This window comes from Dermacentor albipictus, chromosome 1 (assembly GCF_038994185.2).
Source record: "Dermacentor albipictus isolate Rhodes 1998 colony chromosome 1, USDA_Dalb.pri_finalv2, whole genome shotgun sequence".
Taxonomy (NCBI): domain Eukaryota; kingdom Metazoa; phylum Arthropoda; class Arachnida; order Ixodida; family Ixodidae; genus Dermacentor; species Dermacentor albipictus.
The window spans coordinates 361,823,035-361,831,917 of NC_091821.1; the positions used below are offsets into that span (position 1 = coordinate 361,823,035).

Genomic DNA, 8,883 nt, shown 5'->3' on the forward strand with positions numbered 1-8,883 from the left:
CAAAATCTGCGGTGAAATGCGCTGGTAAAGCGCGTAGTATTTTTTCGGCCTCGTCATAACGCCCCATGAAACCCCAATACACTTCGTGCAAGCTTTCTGAACAGCTTTCTGAAAGCTTGTCGTAAGTAGCGAGGTTCCTCGTGTGATAACGATGACTGGGTTAAGTGCCAAAGGCTTGCTTTGGCAGCAGATCACGTACTTGCGTTAAAAACGGGCTAGCTTCGATTTCAAGATTCCCAGAATAGCCCCCATGACAACAAATAGAAGTGCACCGATATCCCAGAGAGAGTGAGCGATTCTGTTTCCGTATATAAGACGGGAGCACGCCCATGTGTTGTTGTCAGGCAGTCACAGGCGACGCCACAGGGGCTGTCCCTGAAATATTGTATTGGACACGAGCCCGCATCCAATGGGAATAAGTAAATGATAAAATTTAATTCAGATACGCAGCATGGTGTTCCGCAGCAACTTAGAGATGCCGTACTTAGGGACCGCAGATCAATTTTGACCACCTGCGGTGTGCACCCAAGTACTGCGCACGGGCCATCGAGCCGCCACAGCGATTAATGATGAGTAGAAGCGCGCAGAATGATCTAAGGTATGTTTTGGCGTCCTTTTGTAAAAGTATGGCATACATTTGTGCTTTGTGAAGTTAAGTCACATCAACGACAGCGAGTCAGGATTTTATTGCACTTGTTGCAAATATGTTTTGTTTTAATATATATCAAATCCAACAATAGTATAACTGCTGTGGCGTGGTATTAATATAAACGATGAACACTTATAATCGCAATAGAGCTATACGGTGAATAATCAGCTTCTCTGCTCGAAGCGAGAGATATCGGCATTGCGCTGTACAATTTTCGGCATTGCCAAAAGTAATAGAGTGGTTTCTTACAAGCAAAACCACAGCGCCGCAATGTATGGCAGAATTATGTTGCCGAAAACCACACAGAAGCATAATCTGACAATACAGAGGCTTTTGAATAGGTTCTCGATGCAGAACGCAAGGATGCAGTGTAAAAAGTATTGTCACGTTGAAGCCGACCTCGTGTGCGACTAAACTCGACATTCTTCTTTGTGTAGGGTACAAATGAAGGGACTTTGCCACGGTATACAACAGTGCGTAAGATCGCTTTTCCTTTTGCTAAATTTTAATTTTTCATCAGTAATTGAATCTGCGGACGAGATCATATCAAATTTGTTGTCATCCTATTCGCTGTTCTTTCTTCCTTCCTTTAAGCTCCACTTGAGTCGGAAAAACCACGAACTTTTCCCATGGCGAAGCGCTGCTCCATTACATCCAGCGTGATGGCTGCATCAAGAAGAAAAAAAAAACAAATGAAGGCAACACTGAAAGAATAAAAAAGGAAACTTAAGGTCCAGAAAGATAACATTCAAATGCGTGATATAGGGAAGCATAAGTGCAGAAACATATATTGATGGTCGAAATGCAAGCGGCCCAATGTCTGGTCTGCGATGGACTTCACAAAGGTATTAGCTTTTATTGTTGGTTAGCGCTGTTTACCTTCGCTAATAGTTTGAGGTGGGCGAAAATTTCAAGTTTTGAATAGGGGTTCAATATTACACGCTCACTATTCGTAGTTTTATTCGAAAAAATGAACTGTTCGGTATTTTCGAATGCTTGAAACTAGCGAAATATTTCGCAACAGCTGACGGTTCAAGTCTGATTATTGTTCTCCGTCTGCTAACCAAAGCATTGGAAATTATCAGAAGTGAAATAGTGGTAAAATATTTCGAAGTGATTCCGAAACAAAATTGGCAATGTAAGCCTTTTTTCTCTCTTTTTTTCGTTTTCGCGACTCAAGCCTACATAAGAACGTGTGATTTTCGCTTCTAATCACTTTCGTATTTTGGGCGGTCTAGTCATGTAGCTATTTTACCTTTTACCCTACAACCACTCACGGTTTCTTTGCACCGGACCCATTTACATGTGTCTATGGTACACAAGTCCTTGAGCAGCTTTCTGTTTTCATTTTCTACTTCTTATCCGTTTTACAACGACGCTTTATATGGCTGGCCGATTCGTCCGTCCGTCCATCGCCTGTACGCCGAAAACTTCACTGGCGTAACAACATGCGATAACGCGAAAAAAAAAAGTGAAAGAGAGGCGCGCGATTGGCTGCGCCAGTAGTGACGTCGTTGGTCTCCGTCGCAGCCGAGCGCGCACGCAGCAATTTCTCTCCGGCCCCGAAATGGGTAGGCCACGCGTCATACGTAGTCCCGAAGAGCACGCAGCTCTCGATCAGCAACGCCGCGAGCAGAACCGGGAACGAGCTCGTCTACTCCGTGCCGATGCAGCAGCCCAAGCACAAGAACAGGCTCGTGAAGCCGAGCGCAAGCAGCAACTGCGCACCGAGGATCCGATAGCATACCAAGCCGTCGTTTAATGAAACGTCGGGATTCACCCAGTGATAAACACCCGGGTAGCATGTTTCAGCTTCGCTGATTAACTATCTGTACGGAATGCTTGGGCAGGGAATTTTTTTTTTAAACTCGTCATACAGCAGTCGTTTCTTCTTGAAAAGCTTGCTTGCAACCAGCCTATAAACTGCTTAGAGGCTATTCATGTATTTTTTATGGACAATACTAATATTCTGTTTAAAAGTGATGCTTTCTTTCTTATAGTTGGCTGTATTATATTCACCAGTCTGTACAAGCGTGGTACCTCTTTATGTCGAAATAAATATTGCCGCTGAAATATATGCGCCTCTGTTTGTCTATGCGATATCCAAATTCGATACTTACTATTTTGTATTCAATTCTTATACGAAAAACTTTATGTTCGCCCACCTCTACTAATAAAGTTCCCAACATCACGATCACCTGGCATCTATCTGCTCGTGCGAACAATTTTAGTGTAAGAACGTTTTGTGTGTATGAGTCCGGAATTCTACAGGCATATAACGAACACAGTCACAGGAGACCGTGACCATGAGAAAGAAATCTACAGAAGAATAAAAATGGGTTCAAGATCATACGGCAGGCATTACCACATCTTGACTGGGAGCTTACCACTGTCATTGAAAAGTGAATTGTATAATAACTGCATTCTGCTGGTGCTAATATATGGGGCAGGAACTTGGAAGTTTACAAAGAAGCTCGAGAAAAAGTTAAAGACCACCCAAGGAGCGGTGGAACGGGAAATCTTAGGCGTAACGTTAAAAAACAGCAAGGGAGTAGTGTGGATTACAGAGTAAACTGGAATAGCCGATTGTGTTCTTCTCCCTAGGTCCTGGTCTTCTGCGCCTTGCCTTTACTAATTCTAGTTGGCGTTAAGAAAAAAAGAATGGAACTGGGCAGGCCATGCAATGCGTACAGGAGGTAACCGATGGACAATCCGAGTTACTGACCGGGTGCCAAAGGATGGGAAGTGCAGTCGAGGACGGCGGTAGAGGGATGAAATTGGGAAATTTTCAAGCATAAGGTTAAAATCAGCTAGCGCAAGACTGTGGTGGTTTCTAGATCGCTGGAGGAGGCCTTTGTCCTGCAGTGGACATAAAGAGATGACGATGGTGGTGATGATGATTGCACTATTATTATTATTATTATTATTATTATTATTATTATTATTATTATTATTATTATTATTATTATTATTATTATTATTATTATTATTATTATTATTATTATTATTATTATTATTATTATTATTATTATTATAAAAATTGAACGATGGCTTTTAATCATTACACACATTTTGGGATCACGACACTCCAAAAGTTTTCAGCTAAATGGGACTGCAAGCAGGTATAAATACATATTTCATGCTATGCTGCTCACTGAAGCGAAGTGTCGACAATGGGCGATACTCGCCAGTCAGTTGTCAATGCAGTGGCACGGCGGTAGTAAAATGAGGGGAGTGATGTAACTCAAGTTCACTTTATAGACATGCGTCGCACTTGTTTCCTCTGCCGGTTCGAGCTGCATGCATGCCGGCCACTGCACAAGACGTCAGTGCTCAACCTCAACGCTCGTTTCGTGGAATACCTTAAGCTCGTCATCTCACAGCGTCCACAGCTGGGTCTAAAGGGCCGCATGTGAGGTGTCGCCTCACTTGCTTTTCATCCCATACATATTTGTCGAAGTTACTCTAAGCACGGTCACCCCTATGTAGCAGCGAGGTTCAAGACCAAAGACTAAAATATTTCCGCCGTGTTATGAGAGAACACCGTTTCCATTATCTTTTTTTCTACTTTCCGTTTTCTAGAATAGAACTGACAAACTGCCTGGTTCGTAAAGATTCGTCATGAGAATGGTAGTGCGAGATAAGACGAGGACAAAGAAGGAAACAAGGCGAGCACCTTTATTTTATCCTGTTGAAAAAAAAAAGCGAAAGAGAAAATCAATTATGTTGTCTACCTCAGACATTGGAATACAAACCATCAGGACATAGCACAACGCAATGCTAAAATATTTGGTCAAGAACGCTTACCCGCTGTGTAAATCATATTTACCTGAAAAAATAAGAAAAGGAAGATGAACAAGGAGGAGCTCTTAGAACTATTTATCAAACTTGCCTTAAACGAGCTATTTATGTAATTTGTTATTGTGATTTTACTGTTCACTGAAACAGTCGTCACTTTTACACAACGAATACATGCGTTCAATTCCCATAAAATGGATTTTCGGTCCCTCTGCTTTCGACTCACCCGTTGGTTTCCCTTTGACTTTACATTTACTATGACGAAACTGTTCAAAATTATACATAGAATCCAGCTTAGCCGTAACGGTAACAATAAGAAATGCATATTCACCATAATTCTGTGTCGCTGCCATAATGTACCATTTAGAGTGTTCATTTATTTTATCTTTTACTCATACTCCTAGTCGCCCGTATGACAGTATAGTAATGGGATTACAATTACAATTTACACAGCGTAAAACGGCGCAACGGAAAAAAGAAAAAAATAGAGATATGAACAACAAGCAAGAATACAAAGCTCTCGAACATGTTGCATAACAAAAATACAGGAAATGAAGATAAGAAGCACGAAGTTAGAACGAAAATAGTACGAAAACATGATTCACAACGCACAAGGACCAGAAGTAAGCAGGAAAACAAAACACTTCCCTCCCTTAAGGGCGTGCGTAATTTTAAGATTATCTGCAAAGCAAAGCGAATCGAACAAACATAGGGCGGCCTCTACACGGTCAGCTAAACAGTGGTGGAGGTCTTAAAGGGTTTTAGGTTTCCTGGTGCGGCCTACCGACGACTCACGGACGCGTCGAGAGTCGAAAGAAGCCACGACAGGTATACAGCTCTAAAATGAAAGAGGTCACTCTTACCGGGCTACACGCAGTGGGAACCTCCGCACCCTTTCGGCCGGCACTGCATGCCGCGCGCAGCGCACTCTTCGTCCGTGCACTCTTCGTAGACGCAGTCGCTCCTCTTTGCCCTCGCGTTCGGCTTAGCCACCAGGGAGTCGCTGCCGGCAACGAGGCAGGCGCCTACCACCAGCAGAACGATGAACGTGGAAGTTTTCATTCTCGCAGCGGGCGTATACTCGCCGGTCGTCGAAGTGCGATTCGCAGTTGCGGTTGCAGCGGCGACGGCTTTTATAGCGATGCCGCTTCGTGCCTTTTTTTTTTTCTGTCGCATACCTTTGCGAAGCATTGCGACACCTTTTCCCAGCTGCCCGCAACGCGAAAAAAATATCTGGGTGGAATTTCCTCGCTTGTTTCTATTGTACTTCCGTTCGAGAGGTTGCGTTTATCAGCCGCGCTATGGCAGGGTTCACCAACCGAGCCGCCGCAAGCATGCATTCCAAGCCGATATCGATAACGAAGCGCACGTGCCGTAGCCGTGCAAAGTAAAGAAAGCTAACAAATCTTAAAAAGCCGATTGAATGCCTTAATAAGTGACCAATTATCGGCTCATGCATGACTATAGCATAAGCCAATAACACCTGGGTGCTTCAGTGTATGAAAGCAGAAACACAACGGCAGAACCGTTTTCAGAAAGCTTTTATTTTACAAACAAGAAATTGGCGGGCGTTCTTAATGTGAAAGAGCGGCAGCTTTTGCGCTTTGAGCACATGTACCGTATCGGCACATAGAACTCCGTAAGGCTGCTGAGAATAACTTAAGCCATGTTGCTCAGGCGCAGCTAGGAATTGTGCAGACGCCGATGCAACATTTCAACTATTTGGCCTCACAGTTGAGATCCGCACAACTTTCCGCCGACGGTAGCTTCGGACAGTGGTACGTTTCGCTGGTAGGTAGGCTGGGACACACGGGGACGTCTGCGTTCAACGTCGGTTTTCTTACTGGGAGAAAACAGCGTTCGTGTTTCAGCACACGCACTTATCGTGAAATATCGACTTTGAATTCCTATTTTCTCAAAAGACGCCGGAAACGAAGCTCACGAAAAGGGAAAGTAGCAAGATAGAACAGCCTTAAAACACTGAGCTTGCGAATATCTGCTCACATCCTGGTGCACACATGGTTCAGTATTTGATGGCAAGTGCTGTCCAGCGTGAGGTCACGATCGCATGCGTTGGTTTACGCAAAGCGCATGCCAAACTTAGAACGGGAGGCCTACCCTGACACGTTAGTAAACTGAATTTGCACCTGAGCTCACCAACTTTGCGTATTATTATTTCCTTGTCGTCCAGCTTCTTATAACTCAAGCTTTCTTTTAATATAAAGCCTTAACAAACAAATAACGAAAACAATGTCGGACTCATATGTAGAACAAAGTGCAACGAATAACATATTTCTGCTCTCTGGTACAACAATGTGCTGAAGCAGATGGCTTCAATAGGTCCACAACTCAGTAGCCGAAGCCGGCTACAGTATTAGAGGCGACAACATGGCAAAATGTACAGCTCTATGAAGACCTCGACGTTGAAAACAAATACCCGCAAGTGGCTGTAGCGTCAGGGATAACGGCAGCGTTCGGGTTTACGTCCGGTGACAGCCCAATAGACAATAAAGGAATTCTTTTATGCCAACATAGCTGCAGCAAGCGCAAGGCCTGCTTTTGCTTCCTGATTGCTATTTGCCTGAACTCATATTTCATTTTATTTTGAAAGCGGCGAAAGTCATATTGGTATCTACCCCCGTGGGATCTAAAGGACTTGCAGCACTCATGGGTATCACAGTTCAAGGGCGAATTTTTATGACGCGTTGCCTAAAGCACTGAGCTGAGCAAGTTAACGGTGCTTTAAAACATCAATTTTCGAGCGCAAAACGAAAAAACGAACTTTCCACAAAAGCGTGGCTCAAATCCGCCGCCTGCTAGGAGGCAGAAATTATTAATTTTTTTCGTAAGTTTGCTCGGCGGCATAAAACGTTTGGGGCTAGGCAGAAATATTTTTTCAATGCTTACGCTGAAGCCATGCGACGCTCCGAGATCACGACTTTACCGTGACAGTGGTTATTCACAACCGCAATACATTGATCACAAACAATGTGCATTCATCTCCAGGCACAGCGTGGAAACCATATAGGCGATAAGTGTTCGGGACTTGTCGAATTGCCTTGAGCCCTCCAGAATTTCTTGCCGCATGAACAACAGACAGGAACACTTCCTACTAACGCCAACCGCCCCCTCCACTCCATACCGCCTAAGCAATGTACAATAAACTTTAAATGCTTTCTTTATTTCACCTTACCTCCAGGGATGGCCGGCATCGTTGCTATTTGAGGCAAAAGGAGCAGCGTCGCGACGCTTGCACATCCTAGCAGAAACGACGCCTTCATGTTTGTGCAAGCGCGGAGTGAATAGTCACAGATCGCTTTATTTTCAGTTGCCGCTACGATGTAGCAAAGAAACAAGGAGCAAAATATACAGGAGAGTTCAGCCAGCAAGTTTCTTCTTTCAATATGGTACAGGTTGGCAGCAATGCCACTTACCACAGGAAATCATTTGAGAACCGGAAAATATAACACCGCGATGGCGTACGAGTCCCCGTCTTCCGATGGCCTTATGGGAGAACGCGCTACCCAGAACAACGAGAACAAAAGCGTGGGTAAAAAAAAATCGCACGAACAAACCACGGCACGTGCGTCTATTTCTGTCGCGTATTGTCGCGCGCTTCCAACATTTCCAACATAGGCTGCAACCGTCCCGGAAAATCCGCAGCTGCCGGATAACTACAACAAGGTTGATTGTCCCCACGTGCCTCGGCTAACTAAAACTCTGTGCACTACTCTCGAAAGAGGAATGGCAATGCACTTGTCGCCGTCATGGGCAGATCGAGAGCCGACGCAGCGAAAAATCTTTCCGCACTTGCGCGTCACCTGACATTAGTTCAGTGGAATTCATCCGAGTTCACAAGTGCACGCCTTCATACCCTGGACCCTAATTTACAGCTCCATATTCCGCCCGACCTTCCACGACGTAACTGCACCCTTCTAGTCCATCTATGTCTCGGAGTCGCATATTCAAATGCGTACTCTTTCTTATCGGAATGGCCAGCATCCCACTTTGTGACTTCTGCGGGCGAAATGAAACAATGGCGCACCTTCTTTGTGAGTGCCCTCGTTTCAACCCGCAGAGAGCAGCCCTCTCAGCCACTCTAGACAAATTGGACAAGTGCCCAATACCAGAAAACAACATCCTTGGAAACTGGCCTACGCGTACATCAGCGGGATCCGCTATGAAGGCGCTGCTGCGGTACTTAAAAGAGAGGGACTTTCTGACAAATTGTGAGCACAAACGCGATGTTATAAATATAATAGTCGTATGACGAACTCCATTGTCGAGCATGCCCATGAGCATACTCGCAAGATTGACTGAGACAACGCCACTATTGCAGCAAAAGAAATTAACATATCCTCCCGGCGGCTGTTGTAATCACTGATTATTCAGTCAATACCAGCTACTATGAACGAGAAGCCCTCGAATACACGCAA

General features: G+C 44.5%; 1 long non-coding RNA gene across 1 annotated transcript; it reads right to left on the reverse strand.

The window, feature by feature from the left end:
* Window positions 1-667: 667 nt before the first annotated feature.
* LOC135911286 (uncharacterized) lies at window positions 668-5,572 on the reverse strand. Its single transcript, XR_010567267.2, has 3 exons — window positions 5,311-5,572; window positions 4,457-4,478; window positions 668-1,315 (listed from the first exon to the last, which is right to left on the reverse strand). It is a non-coding gene; the product is annotated as an uncharacterized lncRNA (long non-coding RNA).
* Window positions 5,573-8,883: the final 3,311 nt, after the last annotated feature.